Source organism: Macaca nemestrina, chromosome 1 (assembly GCF_043159975.1).
Source record: "Macaca nemestrina isolate mMacNem1 chromosome 1, mMacNem.hap1, whole genome shotgun sequence".
Lineage (NCBI taxonomy): Eukaryota > Metazoa > Chordata > Mammalia > Primates > Cercopithecidae > Macaca > Macaca nemestrina.
Window position 1 is genome coordinate 18,462,421 of NC_092125.1, and position 14,901 is coordinate 18,477,321.

The 14,901-nt window shown below is 43.9% G+C and overlaps 1 protein-coding gene across 1 annotated transcript in view; it reads left to right on the forward strand.

The window, feature by feature from the left end:
- Positions 1-14,901, forward strand: part of LOC105499156 (angiotensinogen) — a 61,219-nt gene that overhangs the window by 34,171 nt on the left and 12,147 nt on the right. The window lies entirely within an intron of this gene.

The window sequence follows — 14,901 nt, forward strand, 5'->3', positions numbered from 1 at the left end:
AAAGGATTCAATAGGAGGAGCAGGCATCTGGGAATATACCAAAGGAAAAAAAGTCAACACCTAGTAACAATATCTGCACTCCCAAGTTCAATGAAGCATTATTCACAATAGCCAGGATATAGAAACAACTTCTGTCTGTCAACAGATGAATAGATAAAGAATAGATAAAGATTTGGTGTACTGTATACACACAATGGGATACTATTCAGCCTTCAAAAAAGCGTAAAAGCCAGGTATGGTGGCTCATATCTTAATCCCAGCACTCTGGGAGACTGAGGTGGGTGGATCACTTGAGCTCAGGAGTTTGAGATCAGCCCAGGCACCATGGTGAAACCCTGTCTCTATGAAAAGTACAAAAAATTAGCCAGGTGTCATGGCATGCACCTGTAGTCCCAACTACCAGGGAGGCTGAGGTGGGCAGATCACTGAAGCCCGGGAGGTCAAGGCTGCAGTGAGCCATGACTGTACCACTGCATCAGCCTGGGTGACTAAGTGAGACCCCGTCTCAAAAAAAAAAAAAAAAAAAAAAAAAAAAAAGCAGAGTGGAAATGTGCCACTTGCTACAACTTGGATGACTCTGAAAGACATTATGCTGAATGAAACAAGCCAGATACAGAAAGGAAAATACTGCATGATCTCACTTATATGTGGAATCTTTTTTTTTTTTTAAGTGAATATACAGAGATAGAGAATACAACAGTGGTTACCAGGAGTTGAGGAGTAGAGCAGGGAGGAGATGCAGGTCAAGTGATACAAAGCAGCAGATATGTATGATAAACAAGTCTAGAGATCCAATGTACAACATGAGGACTATACTTAAAAACGCCATATTGCACTTGGGATTTTTGCTAAAAGGGTAGACTTTAGGTGTCCTTGCCACCTAAATGAGGTGAGATGATGGATATGTTAATTTTCTTGACTACCATAATCATTTTACTATCTTCGTGTCAAAATATCATGCTTACACCTTATATAAATACATAAACATTATTATTAAAAAAGAAAGAACAGGCTGAGAATGGTGGCTTATGCCTGTAATTCCAACACTTTGGGAAGCTGAGGTAGGAGGATCACTTGAGACCAGTAGTTCAAGATCAGCCTGGGCAACATAGCAAGACCCTATCTCTACAAAAAATAAAAATAAAAAAATTAGCCAGACATGGTATCATGCACCTGTAGTCCTAGTTACTCTGGAGACTGAGGCAGGAGGATTGTTTGAGCTATGATCATGCCACTGCACTCCGGTTTGGAGGATACAACAAGACCCCAACTCTAAAACAACACACACACACACACACACACACACACACACACACACACAACCATTTCTCCTGGGTGAAATGGGGGAGCTCGGACTATTTTGTTTTGTTTTTCAGGAGTCTAAAGCCCATGTGAGCCAACTTAAGAAAATTCTGTTTGTATTTGAGTGTTCTTTATAGGAAAGAAATGGACTTTTCCTTAACCCTAATGAGCCCATTTTACAAATTAAGAGCTCCAAATGCCTGGTTCTAGCCCCCATGATGTAGATGGGTAGCAATGAGGACCAGAAATGCTGGGAAGTGTCCTTGCCATGCAAGGAAAACATGGAACTTCAAGGATCCATCATGGGATGCAGGGTAGCAGGCTCCACCCCTCTCCCTGTTTTCCAGTAAATGATGTTCAGGGCTCACGTGCCCCTCCCAAGGCATGATGTGGGGTTGCAGTTCTGATCCCAGCAGAGACAAGGCTCCTGTCAAGCAATTAGTTTTGGCTCAGAGGCAAAAAATGGAAACCCCATTTCTGTATTTACCCTTCATTCTTTCCTTGCTTCATACATGGTTCCAGGTTTGATTGCATCATATACATAAATAAATAATCTCTTGCTTTCCTGGCTTGGTTTAGTTTTGCTGGAGAGAGGAGTTTATGTGTCCATCCCATGACTAACTGGGTGGTCAAGAGATTGGAAAGTAGGAGTCCTAGTTTAGACCAAGTCTCATCTCAGAAAACCACAGAGTAGAACTGATCCCAAATGTTATCATCCCAATAGCACCTGCCTGACTAATACATCACGCTCTGCTAACTCCATATGTGGCTGGTTTCCTGGATCCACTTCTGACTGATGGTGTATATTTATCTGTTCTTTGCTGCTAACAAAGACATACCAGAGACTGGGTAATTTATAAAGAAAAAGAGGCTTAATGGACTTATGTGTTCCACATGGCTGGGGAGGCCTCACAATCATGGTGGAAGGTGAAGGAGGAGCAAAAGCATGTCTTACATGGTGGCTTGCAAAAGAGAGAAGCATGTTCAGAGGAACTCCCCTTTATAAAACCATCAGATCTCATGACACTTATCCATTATGACAAGAACAGCACCAGAAAGACCCATCCTCATGATTCAATTACTTCCCACTGGGTCCCTCCCACCACACATGGGAATTATGGCAGCTACAATTTGAGATTTGGGTGGGGACACAGCCAACCCATATCAGATGGCTTACTCGGTTTCTATGTAGAGTCTCTGCTTTTCATTCAACAGTCTTCATTTAGCCACAGATAAACTCTGTCTCTAACTTCCACTGGAAGTGGAATGAACACATAAGAAACAGAAGGAGCCTACTGGGAAGAAAACTGGCCTGAATCTGAGCTGGGTCAAATGTCTGTGGTCAGTTTGAATGGCTGTTCCTTATGGGAATAATTTACATTCTCAATAAAATTCTCTAGTAATTTTTGGATTGATTTTAATGAGCTTTAAAGCCTTACATAGAAGATCCCCCAGCTGACAGCCTTGGGCGTGGATTAAGGGCTTTTAACCAATCTTGTAACACGTTTAAGCAGATATTCTTTATTGGGTCCAATCTAACTAAAATTATTTTCTTATGTTCTCCCCAGTAACATGTCATTATTAAGAGAAGTTTGGCTTGCTTAGAGGCCACATTTAGAGGGTCCTGAAATTTTAGTTTCTTTTACACCACTTTCCAGCATGTTAACCGATCAGTTGTTCATTATTTTTGCTGTTGAATGGAGTGATCATTCCAAGGACCAGAGGCAGGAGGCCCAGGCACAGTGGAAACTCTCCCAAAGACCAGGATCTTTGTGTCGTTCCCCGACATATGCTGAGCACCAGGAATAGTGAATGAATGAAACAAATTGTGAGGCTTTAAAGAGCTGAAATATTTAAATACTGGGCACAAGGTTGGTGCTTAATCAGTGCTAGATCCTTACCTCCCCCTTGTGCCCAGGTCTACTTGTTACTGCAAGTAACCACTTGCTGATCCTCAAACAACTAGTTAGTGGCAGAACCAGGCCTAGGACCCCAGTCTCTACTGCTCCAACTAACCCATTCACAGGCAGGAGCACTTTGAATGGTCTCTTATTTAAAAAAAATTAAATAAAAATTGTCTATTTATTTAGAGACAGAGTCTTACTCTGTGGCCCAGGCTCGAGTGCAGTGGTACAATCAGAGCTCACTGTAACCTCCACCTCCTGGCCTCAAAAAGTGTTTGAATTACAGGTATGAGGCACTGTACCTGGCCTGAAGGTTCTCTGGAGACAAAGCCACCTCTAAGTCATTGTGGGGCCCCAGACAAGTAATTTTTGAGGATTCCCTATCTATAGGAACAAAGTGATTTTAAAAATGTATTACAGAATTTACAGGCCTATGTGAGATATGATTTTTCAAATGAAGATTTAGAGTAATGGGTAGAAAAGAGGTACATGTGTATTTGTTTATTGTTCAGTCAGTGAATGTACAGCTTCTGCCTCATATCCAGGCACCATCTCTTCCTGCTCTTTGTTGTTAAATGTTCCTTTCCTGGGTAATTTCACGTCTGCCACTGTGGATATGCCGTGGCTCCTTGAACCTGCTTGTGTTGAAGCAGGATCTTCCTTCCTGCCCCTGCCCCTGCCCCTGCCCTGTTAGTGCCCTAACACCGTGTATTTAAGGCTGGACACATCACCGCTCCCAACCTGCCTCACCCACTGCATCACTTGTGATCACTGGCTTCCAGCGACTCTCACCAAGGTCGTTATCGTGCCCCGTTATAATAACTATAAAAGCAAGTCTTACTTATAGGAAAATAAGAATTATAACCCTCTTACTGGTCATGTGAAACTTACCATTTGCAATTTGTACAGCGTAAACTTAGAACAGCACGTCTTTCAAATGCGGCTTCTCTGGAACTCTGCAGGCCATGCAGGTAGGCTGCACTCCGAGAGTGTGTTCTCTTTCCATATTCGTCAGACTCTGCCTCTCACACCCGGACATCAGTGGAGAGAACATGCAAGGGCATGGGTTGAGGGAAAAGAACATCTCATCGTCCGAAAGAATGTTCTTTCCGCATCTGGCATGGCTGAAGACCAGCCCCAGAAAGCATGGTGTCACTACATTGATTGGAGGGAAGAAGGGACATGTCTTAGAAGGGTCCTTAGCTCACACTGCAACACTTTGGAAAGCGCTTGAAAGAGCGAGAACAGCTACCGCTGGAGGACTGCCTGACACATGGCTCAGAGCCTGCAGAGGGCGTGTGGTGACCATTTCAAGTCAGAGGCAGGGGACACACAGGGAGAAGGATGCCTGCTGCCACCTGTACCCTTGAATGCTATAGAGCAGGGAGGATACCATGGAACATGGGTGGATGGGGGCAGACACACGAGCCCATACACAAGCCCAACAGTTGTCAAAGGGCGGTTGGTAACTCAGAGCTCTGAAGTCCTGTGTGCATTGTGAGTCCCTCAAAGGAACACATCACCACCATTACAGCGGCCCAATCTCCTGTGGTCCTGCTGTTTAATATCAGTGAAAGAAACCCTGTGTCAGTCATCAAGAGTGATTCGACTAGAAGATGGCCCTCCTAGAGCTGTGAGATGCCCCATCAGCTGGAGTCCCAGAGATCCTCAGACATCTGGTCACCCTGCTGCAGCTTGGAGATGAGTAGAGGGTGGGGAAATGCACTGAAGGGGAGAAACAGGAACCAGGGATCACACAGGTCATGGTCCTGCCCCTCCACCAGTCTCGAGCACCAAGGAGGAACTTAGAAAACTTGGAGGAAAGTGCTCCTGGGTACATCTTGCAGTCTGAGCTGGGGCTCTAACGGCAGTCCCATTGGGAGCCTCCTAGTTTCATGGTCCTAGTTTCATTCAACTCTTCTTGCCTTAGGTTACCCACTGTCTTTGGGCCATTTGGAGATAATATAGAAAAACCTGGTTATGCACATACTTGGAGTTCAGGATTCCTCTGCCAAAGTACTAGTTTAATTAAAAAGTGGCCGGGCGCGGTGGCTCACGCCTGTAATCCCAGCACTTTGAGAGGCCGAGGCGGGCAGATCACAAGGTCAGGAGATCGAGACCTTCCTGGCCAACAGGGTGAAACCCCATCTCTACTAAAAATACAAAAATTAGCTGAACAAAATGGCACGTGTCTGTAGTCCCTGCTACTCAGGAGGCTGAGGCAGGAGGATTGCTTGAACTAGGGAGTTGGAGGTTGCAGTGAGCTGAGATCGCACCACTACACTCCAGCCCAGTGACAGAGCAAGACTGTCAAAAAAAAAAAAAAATGTGCAGCAATGTTTGTCTAAAGGGCAGGTGTCCCCCCACCCCTTGATACTGCCATTTTTGTGAAGCATTTGCAGTCCTTTGGAGAACAAGTCTAAAACGGCTTATCAGAAATTAAACTGCAATTCCACATTAACAAGCACGATCTAATTTTCATTTTATTTAAAATTTTTTTTTCTACTTTCTGCAGAGACAGGGTCTCACTATGTGGCCCAGGGCTGGTCACAAACTCCTCCCAAAGTGCTGGGATTATAGGCATGAGCCTCTGCACCTGGCTTAAATTCCTTTCGTGATGCTCGAATCATGTGCCTGGGGAGAAATGGACTGTCAAATAGGTTTAGGGAGAGCACATTTCCCAGCCAATGCCTCTGCCTGGGCTGGATGTGTCTTTTCTCTTGCAGGAATAGGAAAGTTTGCTGATGCTCCTGGTCTTGTCTGAGAGGGTCTTGCCCTGGTCTTGTCTTGGGTAGGGCAAGAGAACACCCCCAGCCTTGAAGGACAGAGACTTGCAGGGAGGAGTGCACCATCCCTGTGGCCAGTCCTGTTTCTGGGAGAATCGTGGACCATTAGACATGGATGGAGCCATGGAGATCATCTGGGCCCCAGCAATCCTACTCCCAGGGCTACTCTCACTCATCCTCAAGGTCTTGCCTTGACTCCTTCTTTCTTAGTGTGAGTCTATTCTGATCTTTCAGGCTGGACCAGGTTTCTGTTGTATACTCAGGACACTCACTGCTCTTTCCTTCCTAACATTTATCCCAACTTCAAAGAGATCATTGTGTGCAATAATGGATTAATCCTGACTCCCAGTGAAACTACAGGCTACATGAGGGTGGGCTATGTCTCAGTTGTTTACTGTGGTCACAGAGATTCTGTGCTTGGCATGCAGTAGATTTCCAGTCAAAAGTTGTTGAACAAAGTAATGAATGTGGTAGAAAATGTGTGGGTGTTGGAGTCAGACAGACCTAAATTCACCGTTTTCTTTCTGGGTGACATTTAGCAAGTAGCTGAAACTTTTTCGGCCTTGGTTTTCTCTCCCTAGAAGATGGGGATAATGAAACATAGTGCAGACATGTTGAGAGGATTTATGCACCTAGCATGTAGCAACTGCTCAATATTAACTTCCTGCTGTCTAGTTTCAGACAGTTTCCCAACCCCTCTTCTTCCTTTCAATACCGCATTTCTTTAAAGAGGAGCTCACAACTCAATGTGCCTGCATCTCTTCCATCCGCTCAGCCTGGCCTCTCCCTCATGCTTCCCTGAGGCCACTCTGCAGCTCACCAGTGACCTCCACCTGCCTCTTCTGGTCTTTGATGAGCTATACAGACTTGGGAAATGACTGGCTGAGAATGATCTGGGGAGATGCATCTGAGCACCAAAGGCTTTAAGCCTTCAGGACATACTGACAAAAATACCTCATTCAGCCCCAAACTCCTCACTTTGCAAAACTCTCCCCCTTGGCTTCTGGAACAGCATCTCCTTCTTGCATTGCCCCTCAGACCCCTCCTCTCCTGATTCCTTTCCCTCCCCCAACTTTTGGATTTCTGTCCTCTCTCCTCTCCTCATGGATAAAATGTCTCCACTCACAGGGCTTGAACTGTACCTTGATGCATTTGCCTCCCTAAAAGAAAACCTGTTTCTCTACTTACACTTGTGAAACCAAATGAGTGGGGAATTTTCCAACACCAACCAATTTTCCAACTCTTCAGACATCTACTGGGTTTTCCACAACTCAGGTCTAATATTAGCTGCCTGGAATTAGTGCAAACCCTGCAGGGCTCAGTACCACAAGACTGTCCCCAACTTCAGACGTCAATTGTAAGTAGTGGGTCCCCAGGTTACCCACACTTCTGTCTGGCTTGGCTACAAATCAGAAGTTTCCATGACCCCTTCCTCATGTTTTGCTAGTAAGACTCACAAAAATCAAGGAAACAGACTTGTTGGTGGGTGGTTCCAAGATGACTGAATAGGAACAGCTCCAGTCTACAGCTCTCAGCATGAGTGATGCAGAAGACGTGTGATTTCTGCATTTCCAACTGAGGTGCCCAGTTCATCTCATGGGGGCTTGCCGGACAGTGGGGACAGGACAGTGGGTGCAGCCCACCGAGCATGAGCCCAAGCAGGAAGAGGCATCACCTCACCTGGGAAGTAAAAGGGGTCAGGGAATTCCCATTCCTAGCCAAGGGAAGTAGTGACAGATGGTACCTGAAAAATCAAGTCACTCCCACCCTAATACTGCGCTTTTCCAAGGGTCTTAGCAAATGGCACACCAGAAGATTATATCCTGTGCCTGGCTCAGAGGGTCCCACGCCCAGGTAGCCTTGCTTATTGCTAGCACAGGAGTCTGAGATCGAACTGCAAGGCAGCAGCAAGACGGGGGGAGGGGTGCCCACCATTGCTGAAGCTTGAGTCGGTAAACAAAGCAGCCGGGAAGCTGGAACTGGGTGGAGCCCATGGAAGCTCAAGGAGACCTGCCTGCCTCTGTAGACTCCACCTCTGGGGGCAGGGCATAGCTGAACAAAAGGCAGCAGAAACTTCTACAGACTTAAGTGTCCCTGTCTGAAAGCTTTGAAGAGAGTAGTGGTTCTTCCAGCATGGAGTTTGAGATCTGAGAATGGACAGACTGCCTCCTCAAGTGGGTCCTTGACCCCTGAATAGCCTAACTGGGAGGCACCCTCCAGTAGGGGCAGACTGACACTTCATATGGCCGGGTACACCTCTGAGACGAAGCTTCCAGGGGAATGATAAGGCAGCAACATTTGCTGTTCAGCAGTATTCGCTGTTCTGCAGCCTCTGCTGCTGATACCCAGGCAAACAGGGTCTGAAGTGGACCTCCACAAACTGCAACAGACCTGCAGCTGAGGGTCCTGACTGTTAGAAGGAAAACTAACAAACAGAAAGGACATCCACACCAAACCCCCATCTGTACATTACCATCATCAAAGACCAAAGGTAAATAAAACCACAAAGATGGAGAAAAAATAGAACAGAAAAGCTGAAAATTCTAAAAATCTGAGTGCCTCTCCCCCTCCAAAGGAAGGCAGCTCCTCATCAGCAATGGAACAAAGCTGGACAGAGAATGACTTTGACGAGTTGAGAGAAGGCTTCAGATGATCAAACTTCTCCGAGCTAAAGGAGGAAGTTCAAACCCGTTACAAAGAAGCTAAAAACCTTGAAATAAGATTAGATGAATGGCTCACTAGAATAAACAGTGTAGAGAAGTCCTTAAATGGCCTGCTGGAGCTGAAAACCATGGCACAAGAACTATGTGATGAATGCACAAGCTTCAGTAGCTGATTCGATCAACTGCAAGAAAGGGTATCAGTGATTGAAGATCAAATGAATGAAGTGAAGTGAGAAGAGAAGTTTAGAGAAAAAAGAGTTAAAAGAAATGAACAAAGCCTCCAAGAAATATGGGACTATGTGAAAAAAACAAATCTACATCCAATTGGTGTACCTGAAAGTGACAGGGAGAATGGAACCAAGTTGGAAAACACTCTGCAGGTTATTATCCAACCTAGCAAGGCAGACCAACATTCAAATTCAGGAAATACAGAGAATGCCACAAAGATACTCCTTGATAAGAGCAACTCCAAGACACATAATTGTCAGATTCACCAAAGTTGAAATGAAGGAAAAAATGTTAAGGGCAGCCAGAGAGAAAGGTCAGGTTACCCACAAAGGGAAGCCCATCAGACTAACAGCAGATCTCTCAGCAGAAACCCTACAAGCCAGAAGAGACTGGGGGCAAATATTCAACATTCTTAAAGAAAAGAATTTTCAACCCAGAATTTCATATCCAGCCAAACTAAGCTTCATAAGTGAAGGAGAAATAAAATCCTTTACAGAGAAGCAAATGCTGAGAGATTTTGTCACCACCAGGCCTGCCCTACAAGAGCTCCTGAAGGAAGCACTAAACATGGAAAGGAACAACTGGTACCAGGCACTGCAAAAACATGCCAAATTGTAAAGACCATCAATGCTAGGAAGAAACTGCATCAACTAACGAGCAAAATAACCAGCTAACATCATAATGACAGGATCAAATTCACACATAACAATATTAACCTTAAATGTAAATGGGCTAAATGCTCCAATTAAAAGACACAGACTGGCAAATTACATAAAGAGTCAAGACCCATCAGTGTGCTGTATTCAGGAGACCCATCTCATGTGCAGAGACACACATAGGCTCAAAACAAAGGGATGGAGGAAGATCTACCAAGCAAATGGAAAACAAAAAACGGCAGGGGTTGCAATCCTAGTCTCTGATAAAACAGACTTTAAACCAACAAAGATTAAAAGAGACAAAGAAGGGCATTACATAATGGTAAAGGGAATTAAACAGGAAGAGCTAACTGTCATAAATATATATGCACTCAATACAGGAGCACTCAGATTCATAAAACAAGTCCTTAGACACCTACAAAGAGACTTAGACTCTCACACAACAATAATGGGAGACTTTAACACCCCATTGTCAACATTAGACAGATTAATGAGACAGAAAGTTAACAAGGATATCCTGGAATTGAACTCAGCTCTGCACCAAGCAGACCTAATAGGCATCTACAGAACTCTCCACCCCAAATCAACAGAATACACATTCTTCTCAGCAGCACATCACACATATTCCAAAATTGACCACATAGTTGGAAGTAAAGCACTCCTCAGCAAATGTAAAAGAACAGAAATGGTAACAAACTCTCTCTCAGACCACAGTGCAATCAAACTAGAACTCAGGATTAAGAAACTCACTCAAAACCACTCAACTACATGGAAACTGAACAATCTGCTCCTGAATGACTACTGCATACATAACGAAATGAAGGCAGAAATAAAGATGTTCTTTGAAACCAATGAGAACAAAGACACAACATACATACCAGAATCTCTGAGACACATTTAAGCAGTGTGTAGAGGGAAATTTATAGCACTAAATGCCCACAAGACAAAGCAGGAAAAATCTAAAATTGATACCCTAACATCACAGTTAAAAGAACTAGAGAAGCAAGAGGAAACACATTCAAAAGCTAGCAGAAGGCAAGAAATGACGAAGATCAGAGCAGAACTGAAGGAGATAGAGACACAAAAATACCCTGCCAAAAATCAACGAATCCAGGAGCTGGTTTTTTGTAAAGATTGACAACATTGATATTAGCAAGACTAACAAAGAAGAAAAGAGAGAAGAATAAAATAGATGCAATAAAAAATGATAAAGGGCATATCACCACCGATCACACAGAAATGCCAACTACCATCAGAGAATACTATAAACACCTCTACACAAATAAACTAGAAAATCTAGAAGAAGTGGATAAATTCCTGGACACATACACCCTCCAAAGACTAAACCAGGAAGAAGTTGAATCCCTGAATAGACCAATAACGGACTCTGAAATTGAGGCAATAATTAATAGCCTACCAACCAAAAACAGTCCAGGACCAGATGGATTCACAGCCGAATTCTACCAGAGGTACAAGGAGGAGCCGGTACCATTCCTTCTGAAACTATTCCAATCAATGGAAAAAGAGGGAATCCTCCCTAACTCATTTTATGAGGCCAGCATCATCCTGATACCAAAGCCTGGCAGAGACACAATAAAAAAAGAGAATTTTAGACCAACATTCCTGATGAATATCAATGCAAAAATCCTCAAGAAAATACTGGCAAACTGAATCCAGCAGCACATCAAAAAACTAATCAAGTGGGCTTCATCCCTGGGATGCAAGGCTGGTTCAACATATGCAAATCAATAAACGTAACCTAGCATATAAACAGAACCAAAGATGAAAACCACCTGATTATCTCAATAGATGCAGAAGAGTCCTTTGACAAAATTCATGCTAAAACTCTCATGCTAAAAACTCTCAATAAATTAGGTATTGATTGGACGTATCTCAAAATAATAAGAGCTATTTATGACAAACCCACAGCCAATATCATACTGAATGGGCAAAAACTGGAAGCATTCCCTTTGAAAACTGGCACAAGACAGGGATGTCCTCTCTCACTGCTCCTATTCAATATAGTGTTGGAAGTTCTGGCCAGGGCAATCAGGCAGGAGAAAGAAATAAAGGGTATTCAATTAGGAAAAGAGGAAGTCAAATTGTCCCTGTTTGCAGATGACATGATTGTATATTTAGAAAACCCCATCGTCTCAGCCCAAAATCTCCTTAAACTGATAAGCAACTTCAGCAAAGTCTCAGGACACAAAATCAGTGTGCAAAAATCACAAGCATTCTTATACACCAATAACAGACAAACAGAGAGCCAAATCATGAGTGAACTCCCATTCACAATTGCTTCAAAGAGAATTAAATACCTAGGAATCCAACTTACAAGAGATGTGAAGGACCTCTTCAAGGAGAACTACAAACCACTGCTCAACAAAATAAAAGAGGACACAAACAAATGGAAGAACATTCCATGCTCATGGATAGGAAGAATCAATATCATGAAAATGGCCATACTGCCCAGTGTAATTTATAGATTCAATTGCCATCCCCATCAAGCTACCAATGACTTTCTTCACAGAATTGGAAAAAAAAAACTACTTTAAAGTTCATATGGAATCAAAAAAGAGCCTGCATTGCCAACACAATCCTAAGCCAAAAGAACAAAGCTGGAGGCATCACGCTACCTGACTTCAAACTATACTACAAGGCTACAGTAACCAAAACAGCATGGCATTGGTACCAAAACAGAGATATAGACCAATGGAACAGAACAGAGCCCTCAGAAATAACACCACACATCTACGACCATCTGATCTTTGACAAACCTGACAAAAACAAGAAATAGGGAAAGGATTCCCTATTTAATAAATGGTGCTGGGAAAACTGGCTAGTCATAAGCTGTAAGGATCTCTTCCTTACACCTTATGCAAAAATTAATTCAAGACGGATTAAAGACTTAAATGTTAGACCTAAAACCATAAAAACCCTAGAAGAAAACCTAAGCAATAGCATTCAGGACATAGGCATGGGCAAGGACTTCATGTCTAAAACACTGAAAGCAATGGCAACAAAAGCCAAAATTGACAAATGGGATCTAATTAAACTAAACAGCTTCTGCACAGCAAAAGAAACTACCATCAGAGTGAACAGGCAACCTACAGAATGGGAGAAAATTTTTGCTATCTATCCATCTGACAAAGGGCTAATATCCAGAATCTACAAAGAACTCAAACAAATTTACAAGAAAAAAACAAACAACCCCATCAAAAAGTAGGCAAAGGATATGAACAGACACTTCTCAAAAGAAGACATTTATGCAGCCAACAGACACATGAAAAAATGCTCATCATTACTGGCCGTCAGAGAAATGCAAATCAAAACCACAATGAGATACCATCTCACACCAGTTAGAATGGCGATCATTAAAAAGTCAGAAAACAACAGGTGCTGGAGAGGATGTGGAGAAATAGGAACACTTTTATGCTGTTGGTGGGACTGTAAACTAGTTCCACCATTGTGGAAGACAGTGTGGCAATTCTTCAAGGATCTAGAACTAGAAATACCATTTGACCCAGCCATCCCATTACTGGGTATATACCCAAAGGATTATAAATCATGCTGCTATAAAGACACATGCACGCATATGTTTATTGCGGCACTATTCACAACAGCGAAGACTTGGAACCAACCCAAATGTCCAGCAAGGATAGACTGGATTAAGAAAATGTGGCACATATACACCATGGAATACTATGTAGCCATAAAAAAGGATGAGTTCATGTCCTTTGTAGGGACATGGATGAAGCTGGAAACCATAATTCTCAGCAAACTAATACAAGAACAGAAAACTAAACACCGCATGTTCTCACTCATAGGTGGGAATTAACAATGAGAACACTTGGACACAGGAAGGGGAACATCACACACCGGGGCCTGTCGTGGGGTGGGGAGAGGGGGGAGGGATAGCATTAGGAGATATACCTAATGTAAATGACGAGTTATTGGGTGCAGCACACCAACATGGCACATGTATACACATGCAACAAACCTGCAAGTTTGTGCACATGTACCCTAGAACTTAAAGTGTATTAAATTTAAAAAAAAAAAAAGAAATTTACTTGTTTAAAAAAAAATCCAAATCCTGGCATTGTCCAGAAAAATGTAACAAGTTTATTTATAATTATCATAAAGTTGAATTGCTGAAACTTGTTCACTGAAACATTTTGATTTGCATTAATGCCTTATGTTTCCACATTTATATTAAAAATTCACACACAAATAAAAATGGAAAAACTGCCAAAAAAAAATCAAGGAGACATTTTATTTACATTTACTGGTTAATTATAAGGAATACAAACGAACAACCAGAAGAAGAGACACAAAGCGTGAGGTCCACAAGGGTCCTTTTTAAGAGACAGAGTCTCTGTCATCCAGGCTGGAGTGCAGCGGTGTGAGCATAGCTCACTACAGCCTCAAACTTCTGGGCTCAAGTGATCCTCCTGCCCCAGCCTCCCAAGCAGCTAGGACTACCAGTGCATACCACCATATCCAGTTAGTTTTATTTTTTGCACAGATGGGGGTCTTGCTATGTTGCCTAGGCTGGTCTCAAACTCTTGGCCTCAAACTATCTTCCTGCCTCAGTTTTCCAGAGTACTTGGGTTATAAATGTGGGCCACTGCACCTGGCCCCCAATCTTGATGGGGAGCAGGATTCTGCATGTGCGTCAACCCCAGCTCCTTGAGAGTGCGGCCTGAAGTCCTTGGTCCCGGAGGCTCAGCAGGAAATAGGACAGTGACTGCATAAGCTTGTGAGAACCTGTGGCCAGGCAGCAGCAGCCGTTTGGCCAGGGCTTGTCTCCTGCAGCCCTCCTGCCCAGTACCCGGGCCTGCTTGTATTCCCCCACACGCGCCCCCCATGCTCTCCCTCTTGTTGGTGAGTGTCACTCAAGCCTCTGCCTCAGAAAAGCCCTTCTGCAGCTTCCAAGTCAGACCAGCTCCTCCTCCAGGTGCAGGCCCAGTGATATCTGTCCCTCGCCCCTCGCCAGCTTGCACAGGTGAATGCTTTCTGCATCCTGAAGGCATTTCGTTTGTGTCTTTTAATCTGGCTGTGCTACTGTTGGTGTTTAACAGTCTCCCCAGCTACACTGGAAGCGACCAGAAGGCACTTTTCACTTGCTCGTGTGTTTTTCCCAGTGTCTATTAGAGGCCTTTGCACAGGGTAGGCGCCAAATGGCTGTTGGGAGCAGCTGAAGGTCACACATCCCATGAGCGGGCAGCAGGGTCAGAAGTGGCCCCCGTGTTGCCTGAGCGAGACGCTCCCCTGCCCTCTGCCCTCCGTGCCTCCGGCCTGCATGTCCCCGTGGCCTCTTAGGGGCACATCCCGGGGCTGGGTCAGGAGGTCTGGGCGGTTG